At 44.0% G+C, this 10000-nt stretch overlaps 2 non-coding genes across 2 annotated transcripts; both read right to left on the reverse strand.

The window, feature by feature from the left end:
• Nucleotides 1–234: 234 nt before the first annotated feature.
• Nucleotides 235–389, reverse strand: LOC125386945. Its single transcript, XR_007227548.1, has one exon. It is a non-coding gene; the product is annotated as a 5.8S ribosomal RNA (ribosomal RNA).
• A 2306-nt stretch (nucleotides 390–2695) lies between these two features.
• On the reverse strand, nucleotides 2696–4618 carry LOC125386951. Its single transcript, XR_007227554.1, has one exon. It is a non-coding gene; the product is annotated as a small subunit ribosomal RNA (ribosomal RNA).
• Nucleotides 4619–10000: the final 5382 nt, after the last annotated feature.

The raw sequence follows: 10000 nt of genomic DNA on the forward strand, positions 1-10000 counted from the left end.
CACGGTCTCGGCACGACCGCGACGAACGCCGACGAGCGTCCAACAATCGCTCGTACGTCGCGTACGTTCTCTCGCGTCCGCTCTTGTTCGTATCCTTCTTCGTGCGCTTCCTCCGACTCTGAAACGTTCTACGTATCGTAAGAACGACGGCGGGTTATCGAAGGCACCAAGGGACAGAGAGAGACAGATAGAGAGGAACGACACGCAACGCAAGCAGTCTTAGGTTTACGTGAGCAACCCTCAGCCAGGCGTGGTCCAGGAATTGTATCCGTGGACCGCAATGTGCGTTCGAAATGTCGATGTTCATGTGTCCTGCAGTTCACACGTTGACGCGCAATTAGCTGCGTTCTTCATCGACCCACGAGCCAAGTGATCCACCGTTCAGGGTAATCTTTTTATATATTTTTTAAAACTTTTGTACTCCATGTACTCTTAATACTCGGTTCGAGCGAAGCCGAGATCCGACACGACCGACCAACGGGAATCGGACGCGCAGAAGTCGCCGGAAGATCGACGACACGAAAACGTTCGAAAATGAAATCCGACGAACGCGCGAAGATACGCGCGTCCGCCGGCCGGGCGAAAAGTACATTATGATATATAACAACCATCGAGATCGAAGCTCCGTTCGTCAGGAAACGACGGGGATATAACACCCGATTCTGAATCCTCTGTTCAGCACACGATCTCGCGAAGAAATACGCACGGTGGCTAGCCCATATATATATATATATATATATGTGTGTGTGTGTATATAATACGATACTACGCATTCCTCTCGTCCAATTATTCAAGAAAAAGAGCGTGCGCCTCCATCGTTCGGGTGATGTAAAGATTCGATGGGACTCGCGCGACCCTCGGCCTCGAGCGGTCTTTCCTCCCAATATCCAGAAGCCGAGCTTTGAAAAAACTCTAGCGACGGCACGGGTGTCCGACTCACGACATCGAGGCTTCGAAGTCGGCGATCTCCTCCGAACGGATGGCGATCGCGACGACTCAAAGCGTGAAAAATCGACGAAAGAGAACACATCTCCGTTCAGGTGATTGTTTTTTTTTTTAAATAAAAAAAATTCGATGGGAATCGCATCCATCTACCTCGCGCGGTCTTTCTTCCCAATATCCAGAAGCCGAGCTTTGAAAAAACTCCAGCGACGGCACGGGTGTCCGACTCACGACAACGAGGATAGACAGCCTGCGGTCCCCTCTGAACGGGTTATATAGCGACGAACTAGATAAAACTTTAGTCGTTCAGGTAGTGTTTAAAAAAAATAAAAAAATTCGATGGGACTCGCATCCATCTACCTCGCGCGGTCTTTCTTCCCAATATCCAGAAGCCGAGCTTTGAAAAAACTCTAGCGACGGCACGGGTGTCCGACTCACGACAACGAGGATAGACAGCCTGCGGTCCCCTCTGAACGGGATTATATGCGACGGTAGGCAACGAACTAGACGAAACTTTAGTCGTTCAGGTGGTATAAAAAAAAATTCGATGGGACGCACGCGCAGCCGTCGTCCTCGAGCGGTCTTTCTTCCCAATATCCAGAAGCCGAGCTTTGAAAAAGCTCTAGCGACGGCACGGGTGTCCGACTCACGACATCGAGGATAGACAGCCTGCGGTCCCCTCCGAACCAACTTCGGCTAGACTAGTTACGAATCGTTGCTACGCATCGTCATCATAGTCATCGTCATCATCATCATCATCATCATCATCATTATATCATTATCATAGCGGGCCAACATCCACGCAATGCGTTTTCGTTCTAGGTTACCCGATCCACGAGTATGTTACAAGTGGTTTCGTTATTTCGAACAAAACGACATACGAAGAGCACACGCCCTATGGGTAGGAAGCACGTTTCGAGAACGACCGAGAGCGGTGAAAGAGACGAGAGGTCGACGCACATAAGGTATCCATGGATCTTCGAAGAGAACCTTCGAAGATATATCGGTATCCTTTCTATATGCGCGACTCGCTACTCGTACTTTCGCTCTCGTCGACTCGTTTTAGTCGCTTCGTTCGATCCCAAAGAGGAGTCTTCGATGTCCCGTTGCTAGGAGGAGAGCAAACGCAACACAGACCACGAAACATAGAAGAGAATAGGCGAGCATGATCTCTCCGACACGAGGCACTTTAGAGATTTTGTTATTCGTTTGTACGGTCTCCACGACGCAAGAAAAAAAATACGAGATCGTGGCGGCGGGTCTTTCTGTATACGGCCTCACGCAAGCGCCTCGATCGCATTTCTCTTTACGTGTGGTTTCCATTCGTAATTTTTCGTTCGATATTCGTGTCAAAGTTTAATTTTCGAAAGCTCAAGTTCCCATTTATAGTTTTATTATAATTTCATAATATTCGCAGGCGGCGGGTCTTTCTGTGTACGACCTCACGCAGGCGCCTCGAATTCGTATATGTATCTCTTCATCCCGATGATCGAGAGAGAGTGCCACCTTCTCTTCGTATAGTTTCGTAGCTGGAGGGTCGTCTCCTCCTTATGTCTTTTCATCATTTTTGCCAACGGAGTAAGCCACGCTCCGGGCGAATTTAACTGTTCTTTGTTAAAGTATATAGCTTGTTGATACGTCGTATATACTTTGGTTCGTCGATATAGGAGGAGTACGGCTCCTTACCGACTTATACAGTTTCGTATTTTTCAAGTGTTCAAGTCAAATTCTTTAAGTTTTTGTGTTATATCGTTAATGATCCTTCCGCAGGTTCACCTACGGAAACCTTGTTACGACTTTTACTTCCTCTAAATGATCAAGTTTGGTCATCTTCCCGGTAACATCGGCAATGCTTATCACATTGGCCGCGCACCAGTCCGAAGACCTCACTAAATCATTCAATCGGTAGTAGCGACGGGCGGTGTGTACAAAGGGCAGGGACGTAATCAACGCGAGCTTATGACTCGCGCTTACTGGGAATTCCTCGTTCATGGGGAATAATTGCAAGCCCCAATCCCTAGCACGAAGGAGGTTCAGCGGGTTACCCGGGCCTTTCGGCCAGGGAAAACACGCTGATTCCTTCAGTGTAGCGCGCGTGCGGCCCAGAACATCTAAGGGCATCACAGACCTGTTATTGCTCAATCTCGTGCGGCTAGAAGCCGCCTGTTCCTCTAAGAAGATTTGTTTGTACGTTGGTAGTAAAAACCCACCGACCGAAGCCGGGGGCCTTCGAGATACCATAAGTTACGTCTATTTAGCAGGCTAGAGTCTCGTTCGTTATCGGAATTAACCAGACAAATCGCTCCACCAACTAAGAACGGCCATGCACCACCACCCACCGAATCAAGAAAGAGCTATCAATCTGTCAATCCTTCCGGTGTCCGGGCCTGGTGAGGTTTCCCGTGTTGAGTCAAATTAAGCCGCAGGCTCCACTCCTGGTGGTGCCCTTCCGTCAATTCCTTTAAGTTTCAGCTTTGCAACCATACTTCCCCCGGAACCCAAAAGCTTTGGTTTCCCGGAAGCTGCCCGCCGAGTCATCGGAGGAACTTCGGCGGATCGCTGGCTGGCATCGTTTATGGTTAGAACTAGGGCGGTATCTGATCGCCTTCGAACCTCTAACTTTCGTTCTTGATTAATGAAAACATTTTTGGCAAATGCTTTCGCTTCTGTCCGTCTTGCGACGATCCAAGAATTTCACCTCTAACGTCGCAATACGAATGCCCCCATCTGTCCCTATTAATCATTACCTCGGGGCTCCGAAAACCAACAAAATAGAACCGAGGTCCTATTCCATTATTCCATGCACACAGTATTCAGGCGAAGGTAGCCTGCTTTAAGCACTCTAATTTGTTCAAAGTAAACGTATCGGCCCACCTCGACACTCAGTGAAGAGCACCGCGATGGGATATTAGTTGGACCGCCCGCGAGGAGCTAAGCCCACCGATAGGACGTACCACATAATGCCAGTTAAACACCGCGAGCGGTGAACCGACACTGTGACACACAGATTCAACTACGAGCTTTTTAACCGCAACAACTTTAATATACGCTATTGGAGCTGGAATTACCGCGGCTGCTGGCACCAGACTTGCCCTCCAATTGGTCCTCGTTAAAGGATTTAAAGTGTACTCATTCCGATTACGGGGCCTCGGATGAGTCCCGTATCGTTATTTTTCGTCACTACCTCCCCGTGCCGGGAGTGGGTAATTTGCGCGCCTGCTGCCTTCCTTGGATGTGGTAGCTGTTTCTCAGGCTCCCTCTCCGGAATCGAACCCTGATTCCCCGTTACCCGTTACAACCATGGTAGGCGCAGAACCTACCATCGACAGTTGATAAGGCAGACATTTGAAAGATGCGTCGCCGGTGCTAGATGACCATGCGATCAGCACAAAGTTATTCAGAGTCACCAAAACAAACGATGGACGGACAGACGAGCCATCCGCCACCGATTGGTTTTGATCTAATAAAAGCATTCCTACCATCTCTGGTCGGAATCTGTTTGCATGTATTAGCTCTAGAATTACCACAGTTATCCAAGTAAATGTAGGTATGATCTAAGAAACCATAACTGATTTAATGAGCCATTCGCGGTTTCACCTTAATGCGGCATGTACTGAGACATGCATGGCTTAATCTTTGAGACAAGCATATGACTACTGGCAGGATCAACCAGGGATCTTATAATATATTCCCAAAAACCAGCATTTTCGTTTAAAAGTTCTCTCTGTGTCGTAGGTGGGACGTAAGCACCGTACGACGAGACTTTTCATTTTATATATATATATATATAATATAATTTAGAGAGCAACGTTCCATGGTTCAGTAACAACGTCACTCAGCCACTTTAATTCTCCTCCTCTCTCACCATCATATATCGATACAAAGATTCATACTTCACAGAATTATTTCTGTTTGTAACTTTTCTCCTCCAACTTCTCTCGTAGAATATAACTTAGCGGTAAAGCACGTATACGCATGCTGGACATACCGTAAGAATATTCTTTTATAAGCTTCAACACCTCTGTAGAGACGCGTTACCAGAAGATAACGCACTCTACAGAACGCCAAAGAGACCATCGTGCAGCTACAAATAGCTTACAACCGATGGTCTCGGCAAGAATGGCTACTCCGTAAGTACAAGCACACACGCATCCAACTTTTGTCAAATACGTGCACACAGGTCACCAGCTTCCCGACTAAGGGGAAGCTTGCCACGTTAACGGTCATTACGTCCTAGACTTCGACCCGCGGCGCAGCAGTGTAGAGAAAAAACCAGTACGAGAACGGAGGAACAGTCGAGAAATAGCGTAAAATACACTAAGACTCGAGGAGCGGTGACTGAATTCTCAACCGAGGCCGTAGAATAGCCACGCGCCCAACGCTGTTCCGACCGAACCGTCCGGCTCGACGCTTCTCTTATAGATACCAAGGGGCCGGCCGGAAGGCCGGCGCCGGCCGGGCTAGCGGCCGCGCGCTTATGGTGCAAAACCTCCGTAGCAACGTACCGTTCGGAAGGGACGCTGGAACTTAGTCGCTCGCACGTTCAATAACTACTATATAAAGGCGATATCCAACCATCGAAATATTTTACCACAAGCATTATTAACATATTATAAATGCATTTTTACCAAAAAATTAATTTTTTTTTTCACCGAAAAATTGCATCAGTAAACATACAGTTTTATCGACTATGGACAAAAAATAACTTTATAATCGATTAAAACACGTTAAAATAATACGAAATATGTAAAAAAATATATACCTTGTAACATTAATTAACGAAAAAAATGCAAAAATATCCCAGTCGTATCAGTTCGACGGAAGCTAATTTTTCAAAAAATTCGACAAAAATGTTTAATCCGATTGCATTTAATAGAGATATAACGATCCCTGTAAAAAAAATTATACCTTATAACGCTTTTTAACGAAATAACTCGAAATAATCATTTCGGACTTTTCGCGCCGGCCGAAATTTTTCTAAGTCCCTACGTACCGGTCCGAAATACTTCAAAGTCCCAACGTCGCGTCGCATCAGTCCATTTCTAAAAAACGTTCCAGCGACCAAATAAACGCTTAATCCTGACGTAAAACGTCGAGATAAGTCGATTTATGCAAAAATATTCGTACCTTGTGACACTTTTAAGCGAGATAATTGGAAAAAACCGGTTCGATGTCGAAATTTTTCCAAGTCCCAACGAAAAAATCGAAACTTTGTAGAAGGTCTTGGGGACGAAAAAAACGCTTAATCCCGACGTAAAACGTCGAGATACATCGATTTGTGCAAAAATATTCCTACCTTGTAACACTTTTAAGCGAGATAACTCGAAAAAACCTTTTCGGTCTTTTCGCACCGGCCGAACTTGTTCAAAGTCCCAACGTCCCGTCGCATAATTCCGTTTCTAGAAAACGTTCCAGCGACCATATAAACGTTTAATCCCGACGTAAAACGTCGAGATACGTCGATTTATGCAAAAATATTCGTACCTTGTGACACTTTTAAGCGAGATAATTGGTAAAAACCGGTTCGATATCGAAATTTTTCCAAGTCCCAACGAAAAAATCGAAACTTTGTAGAAGGTCTTGGGGACGAAAAAAACGCTTAATCCCGACGTAAAACGTCGAGATACATCGATTTGTGCAAAAATATTCCTACCTTGTAACACTTTTAAGCGAGATAACTCGAAAAAACCTTTTCGGTCTTTTCGCACCGGCCGAACTTGTTCAAAGTCCCAACGTCCCGTCGCATAATTCCGTTTCTAGAAAACGTTCCAGCGACCATATAAACGTTTAATCCCGACGTAAAACGTCGAGATACGTCGATTTATGCAAAAATATTCGTACCTTGTGACACTTTTAAGCGAGATAATTGGAAAAAACCGGTTCGATATCGAAATTTTTCCAAGTCCCAACGAAAAAATCGAAACTTTGTAGAAGGTCTTGGGGACGAAAAAAACGCTTAATCCCGACGTAAAACGTCGAGATACATCGATTTGTGCAAAAATATTTCTACCTTGTAACACTTTTAAGCGAGATAACTCGAAAAAACCTTTTCGGTCTTTTCGCACCGGCCGAACTTGTTCAAAGTCCCAACGTCCCGTCGCATAATTCCGTTTCTAGAAAACGTTCCAGCGACCATATAAACGTTTAATCCCGACGTAAAACGTCGAGATAAGTCGATTTATGCAAAAATATTCGTACCTTGTGACACTTTTAAGCGAGATAATTGGTAAAAACCGGTTCGATATCGAAATTTTTCCAAGTCCCAACGAAAAAATCGAAACTTTGTAGAAGGTCTTGGGGACGAAAAAAACGCTTAATCCCGACGTAAAACGTCGAGATACATCGATTTGTGCAAAAATATTCCTACCTTGTAACACTTTTAAGCGAGATAACTCGAAAAAACCTTTTCGGTCTTTTCGCACCGGCCGAACTTGTTCAAAGTCCCAACGTCCCGTCGCATAATTCCGTTTCTAGAAAACGTTCCAGCGACCATATAAACGTTTAATCCCGACGTAAAACGTCGAGATACGTCGATTTATGCAAAAATATTCGTACCTTGTGACACTTTTAAGCGAGATAATTGGAAAAAACCGGTTCGATATCGAAATTTTTCCAAGTCCCAACGAAAAAATCGAAACTTTGTAGAAGGTCTTGGGGACGAAAAAAACGCTTAATCCCGACGTAAAACGTCGAGATACATCGATTTGTGCAAAAATATTTCTACCTTGTAACACTTTTAAGCGAGATAACTCGAAAAAACCTTTTCGGTCTTTTCGCACCGGCCGAACTTGTTCAAAGTCCCAACGTCCCGTCGCATAATTCCGTTTCTAGAAAACGTTCCAGCGACCATATAAACGTTTAATCCCGACGTAAAACGTCGAGATAAGTCGATTTATGCAAAAATATTCGTACCTTGTGACACTTTTAAGCGAGATAATTGGTAAAAACCGGTTCGATATCGAAATTTTTCCAAGTCCCAACGAAAAAATCGAAACTTTGTAGAAGGTCTTGGGGACGAAAAAAACGCTTAATCCCGACGTAAAACGTCGAGATACATCGATTTGTGCAAAAATATTTCTACCTTGTAACACTTTTAAGCGAGATAACTCGAAAAAACCTTTTCGGTCTTTTCGCACCGGCCGAACTTGTTCAAAGTCCCAACGTCCCGTCGCATAATTCCGTTTCTAGAAAACGTTCCAGCGACCATATAAACGTTTAATCCCGACGTAAAACGTCGAGATAAGTCGATTTATGCAAAAATATTCGTACCTTGTGACACTTTTAAGCGAGATAATTGGTAAAAACCGGTTGGATATCGAAATTTTTCCAAGTCCCAACGAAAAAATCGAAACTTTGTAGAAGGTCCTGGGGACGAAAAAAACGCTTAATCCCGACGTAAAACGTCGAGATACATCGATTTGTGCAAAAATATTCCTACCTTGTGACACTTTTAAGCGAGATAACTCGAAAAAACCTTTTCGGTCTTTTCGCACCGGCCGAACTTGTTCAAAGTCCCAACGTCCCGTCGCATAATTCCGTTTCTAGAAAACGTTCCAGCGACCATATAAACGTTTAATCCCGACGTAAAACGTCGAGATACGTCGATTTATGCAAAAATATTCGTACCTTGTGACACTTTTAAGCGAGATAATTGGTAAAAACCGGTTCGATATCGAAATTTTTCCAAGTCCCAACGAAAAAATCGAAACTTTGTAGAAGGTCTTGGGGACGAAAAAAACGCTTAATCCCGACGTAAAACGTCGAGATACATCGATTTGTGCAAAAATATTCCTACCTTGTGACACTTTTAAGCGAGATAACTCGAAAAAACCTTTTCGGTCTTTTCGCACCGGCCGAACTTGTTCAAAGTCCCAACGTCCCGTCGCATAATTCCGTTTCTAAAAAACGTTCCAGCGACCATATAAACGTTTAATCCCGACGTAAAACGTCGAGATACGTCGATTTATGCAAAAATATTCGTACCTTGTGACACTTTTAAGCGAGATAATTGGAAAAAACCGGTTCGATATCGAAATTTTTCCAAGTCCCAACGAAAAAATCGAAACTTTGTAGAAGGTCTTGGGGACGAAAAAAACGCTTAATCCCGACGTAAAACGTCGAGATACATCGATTTGTGCAAAAATATTCCTACCTTGTGACACTTTTTAGCGAGATAATTGGTAAAAACCGGTTCGATATCGAAATTTTTCCAAGTCCCAATGTGCAAATCGAAACTTTTCAGAACGTTTCAAGATCAAAATTAACGCTTAATCCCGATGTATTTAATAAGAATATATCGATTTATGCAAGAATATTCGTACCTTCTAACGCTTTTTGAGGAATTATTTCGAAAGGAACATTCGGCCTTTTCGTACCGGAGCCAGAAAAATTTCAAAGTTCCAACGTCCCAGTCAGCTAGGTCCGGTGGAAAAAATTTGTTAAAAAAATAAAAAGAAACCGTTACGTTCCGCTAGACGACGTCGAACAATAACGATTTCTATAAAAATTTCCATACCTCGTAACGCGTTTTGAGGAGTTATTTCGAAAGGAACATTCGGCCTTTTCGTACCGGAGCCAGAAAAATTTCAAACTTCCAACGTCCCAGTCAGCTAGGTCCGGTGGAAAAAATTTGTTAAAAAAATAAAAAGAAACCGTTACGTTCCGCTAGACGACGTCGAACAATAACGATTTCTATAAAAATATCCATACCTCGTAACGCGTTTTGAGGAGTTATTTCTAAAGGAACGTTCGGCCTTTTCGTACCGGGGCGAGAGATATTTCAAAGTTCCAACGTCCCAGTCACCTAGGTCCGGAGGGTGAAATTTTTCAAAAAAATAAAACGAAACCGTTACGTTCGACCAGATGACGTCGAACTGTAACGATTTCAATAAAAATTTCCACACCTCGTAACGCACTTTAAGGAGTTATTTCGAAATTTAAGGAGTTATTGCGATTATTTCAAAGTCCTCGCGGTACCACGTCGGAACGCGATACGCTCTTACGCGTTGCTCGCTCGCTCCGCTCGCTCGAAAAAAAATATAGACCAACCCAAAACCAA

This window comes from Bombus terrestris, unplaced genomic scaffold (genome assembly GCF_910591885.1).
Source record: "Bombus terrestris unplaced genomic scaffold, iyBomTerr1.2, whole genome shotgun sequence".
In the NCBI taxonomy this organism is placed as follows: Eukaryota; Metazoa; Arthropoda; class Insecta; order Hymenoptera; family Apidae; genus Bombus; species Bombus terrestris.